At 28.6% G+C, this 4,444-nt stretch overlaps 1 protein-coding gene across 2 annotated transcripts in view; it reads right to left on the minus strand.

The window, feature by feature from the left end:
* LOC108765720 (visual system homeobox 2) overlaps positions 1-4,444 on the minus strand; it is a 90,501-nt gene that overhangs the window by 37,317 nt on the left and 48,740 nt on the right. The gene's annotated exons all lie outside the window — the stretch shown is intronic.

A 4,444-nucleotide genomic window follows, 5' to 3' on the forward strand; every position in this document is an offset into this window, starting at 1 on the left:
GGACGCGCGTATTTGGCTATCTTTTAAACGTTAATATCTCGTTAACTATTGCTGACACCTCAAAATGGTACAGGATTTTTTGATTCAGTATAGGCTGTTCTACCCACGTATGACAAAAAATGCGGTAGTCGCCAAACACCCTGTATATAATTATCATTATGGCTACTATAATATTAGCAATAATAACTATATATGTATAGTTCTATCAACTAATATATGCAGTTGATAACCGAAAATGACAATAATTATAATTATGAACAACAATTTTTATGATAATTTCAACCATTTCTCTTATATTATAACAACTATAATTATAGTTATTTTCGGTTGCCTATGTATCTGATTATATCTAATTACTGCAATATATAGTCAAAGTATTGAAAGTAAAAGAAATTAAGTAAAAGAAATAAAAATAAAAATAGCTACGAGCCAAACCAAATAAATTTTAATGTACATATACAGTTGACATTAAATATAAAAGTAAAACAAGATCAAAATATATATCTACTTAAGACTAACGTTTCGACCACCTTCGGGTCATTTTCAAAGTTTTAAACTAAAATATGTATAAAACTAGCGGTTGACTAAAAAAGACTAACATAAGTAAGTAATAATAACTGTATAACACCAAAAAATAATTAAAAATAGACCTTCGCTGTTTAGGCTCTAATATCAATTGTATGTAGTCGACAAAAGATAGATCCCGGATATGCGCCAAGCACTCAAATATCGCTGTATATCCAATGAAGAATATATGTAGTTATCAAACATCAATTCCCTGATATATAGTTCGATGTCAAAGGATATTCAAATATAAAAAAGTCGCTGATAATGTCGTTAACGATCATAAACGGGATATCATTATTGGCGCGGTTGATAGAATTGTATTACTATCTCATCTGCGATTTCACCAAAAGAATTTGACTGATATCATTAATATTTTTTTAGACAACGGATACCCTCTAGATTTAATTTTTTCGACGATTCAAAAGAGATTAAATTACCATATTTATAATAATAACAATAATATAGATATTGATTTAAATAAAAGAATCAAGGCCACACAGAAATATTGTACTGTTATACCTTACGTGAGGGATGTTTCCGAACATTTTTGCCTATAGCTTATAAATTTGGCTGCAAATTGTCTTATACAATTCCGAACTCTTCGAAAAATTATATTAAAAGAAGGAAAAATCATGTAGACTCTCTCTTTGTCCCACCAGGGTGTGGTTTATAAAACTTGATGTAAGGATTGTGAGGCGAGTTATGTCGACCAGATTAAGAGGAGACTGAAAACTAGATTACAGGAGCACATATCGGACATAAGAAAGAAATCGGGATCTCCTTCGATTATCTCGGGCCATAGAACTATGCGTAATTTTTCACATTAAGAAACAGAGACAAGCTTAAACAGGCATAATGATACGGAAGCCTTACCGGAGTCTTATCTTCCAATCATACAATCTCTTTCCCCCTCCTAGTTTTCCCCCTTCTTTTCCTACCCTTTCTGCATAGTTTTCTTGTTAGTTTTTTACTGATATTCTTTTGTCATTACTTGCTGGTTGACAATACAGAGTGGTTCTCGTCGAAAGTTTGCTTCTATTTTAAATACTACACTGTTTTAATTGTGGACTCAACGAATTTTCCTGACTTTACAATTTTATTATATTTAACTGCGCATCGCACTTTTAAGGTATATTTTTTTTTGGTACTATTTTTTTATAGGGTCTGACACATTTAGATAATTTTAACGTTTTATGGATTTTGCTTTATTGCTCTGTACTGTTATATTGATTTGTAACACTTTTATTTACATTACTGAATTTTATATTATATACAAATTATATATTTCACATATTTTAATGGAATTTATACACAGATTATATATTTCACATAGTTTAATGGGATCCATATGTTATACACGTCTATTTTTATACTTTTCAATTTATACTGTAGAATCTGGATTAACCTTTGTATGAAGAACTTATGAATTTGGCTCACTTAATGGCATTATCAGCTACTTTTTTATATTTGGTGAATATCCTTTGTCATCGAACCATGGCGTATATCAGGGAATTGATATTTGACAACTATATATATTCTTCATTGGATATACAGCGATATTTGAGTGCTTGGCACATATCCGGGATTTATCTTTTGTCGACTACTTACAATTGATATTAAAGCGAAGAACGACCTAAACAGCGAAGATCTATTTTTAATTATTTTTTTGGCGTTGTACTCTTATTATTACTTACTTATGTTAGTCTTTTTAGTCAATCGCTATAGTTTTATACATATTTTAGTTTAGAACTTTGAAAATGACCCGAAGGTAGTCGAAACGTTAGTCTTAGGTAGATATATATTTTGATCGTGTTTTATTTTTATGTTTAATGTCAACTGTATTATATGTACATTAAAATTTGTTTGGTTTGGCTCGTAGCTATTCTTATTTTTATTTCTTTTATTTAAATCTGTTGAGCCATTCTTTATTATGTATTAATATAATTAAGTATAAATATTATAATTAATTGTAATTTATTTATCTTTACTTAAAAATATTAATTAAACGTTATAAATAAAAACGTTAAAAATAAACGTTTAAAAAATAATTTTAAAAAATTTATATAGATTTGATTTAAAATGAATTAATAAATAATATTAACCGACTTCTCAATTATCTTTCCGTTATATATACGCACATTTTTGTCGATGAAATTGTATGTTGCAATTATAAAAACCTGCAATTTATAAAATTTATCAAATTTCTGTGAAATGATTGTCGCTTACGCAATGGCAATAACGGTAATTTTTCCGGCAAATTGATATTCAGAAGTACATGGCACTCGTGAAAGCTTGCAATGAAATCCAGCTGCGAACAAAATCCGTTGGCCAAAAATAATTATCAATTATAAATTAATGTCAAATTAACGAGCGAAAAGCATTGTGCACATTGAAACTCTTCCCTAAGGGTAACTCTCGTTACTATCGTTCCTGTCGCTGATACTGCTGGTGGCTAATTAAGTAATAATTAAGAGCTAAATTCCAATTATTCATGTCCCTCGACTAATTGGAGTCTGAAATGTTCGCTGACGTCACCATTAATACGTAGAAGATTGGTCAACACTTTTTCGGGTTTAGTTGACGTTTTAATGCTGTTTTCACATGAAGACATTTTTTAATTACAATGAATATTATAAAATTTTTTCTAAACATACATTGTTATTGGAACAATTTATGTTTTTATTATAATAATAAATAATGTAAATATATATATATATTTTTTTTTTATTCGCTACTATTCGCAAGTTGTATTCTTAATGCAAATATAAATTTTATTATAAATATTTTAATAGGTACTGGGTACTGAGAGATTTACGTTTATTGTATAAATTACCATGATCAGGAATATCTAACTAGCGCAGTCGAGTACATTTGAATGTAGTAATAGAGAAAAATGAACTTAAAAAAAAATTAATATTTCAAGTTCGAAGTATAACAACGTTTGTAGTTTGCGCGATGCATTGTTTTCAGTTCTGTAAAGAGGCCTCTTTAAACCCTTGGTTCCATATTACCTTCTTGTTTCAAGTTTTTAAGTACACTCGTTTACTTCAAGCCGTCGAACCAATCCTACGGAAATATATCCTAAAATAAGGATTTTTATGTAAATAGGAAAAATTTTTCGTTTTCTTACATTAAAAAAATAAAAGTAAAGAAAGGTATGGCAATAAAGTAATTATTAAATAATTTACTGACATTTTGCATGAAAGACTCAATTTAAAAATCTAAAATTATCATATGTCATTTTGCTAATAATTTGTATTCGTTTCCATGGTTAATGTTTGACAATATGAAAGTGATCAATATCGTTCATATGAGAAAACATCTTATCTGAATAGATGCGTCGCGTCGAGTCGCGTCGCGTTGCATCGCTTAAGGAATACGCAACCTAATCGATTAATCAAATCTAGTTAGCTATTATGCAAGCAACTATGCGTATGCACTGATATGTGCGTTAATACGACCATTTAATTCGCTCCTGCGAAGCGTTAATCAGACTATCTAATTCGCTCTTAGATAATATCCCGATATTATAGATAATAAGTTGGAGGATATATCTTCTCGATATCCTCCAATTTATTTTTAAAATTTCTTCGCCGAAAAGTACAAGCTCTCGAAAAATAATTATTCATTCAGTCTCGCAACAGAATATTGAATATTAAAACTTTTATATCATATTGATATCCAACAAGCATATACACAATGCTTGTTGGATATCATTAGATATCTAATTTTATAATTATTAATATAAATTATATTTGTTATTATAATTTTAAGAATTTATAATAGCTAAGAGTAATATGGTTTGTGTTAGAATGAATTTTGAAATAATACAAGTAATAAATATAAAATAGTATCTATTCTTATATATATATATATA

Source organism: Trachymyrmex cornetzi, unplaced genomic scaffold (assembly GCF_001594075.2).
Source record: "Trachymyrmex cornetzi isolate Tcor2-1 unplaced genomic scaffold, Tcor1.1 scaffold511, whole genome shotgun sequence".
Taxonomy (NCBI): Eukaryota; Metazoa; Arthropoda; class Insecta; order Hymenoptera; family Formicidae; genus Trachymyrmex; species Trachymyrmex cornetzi.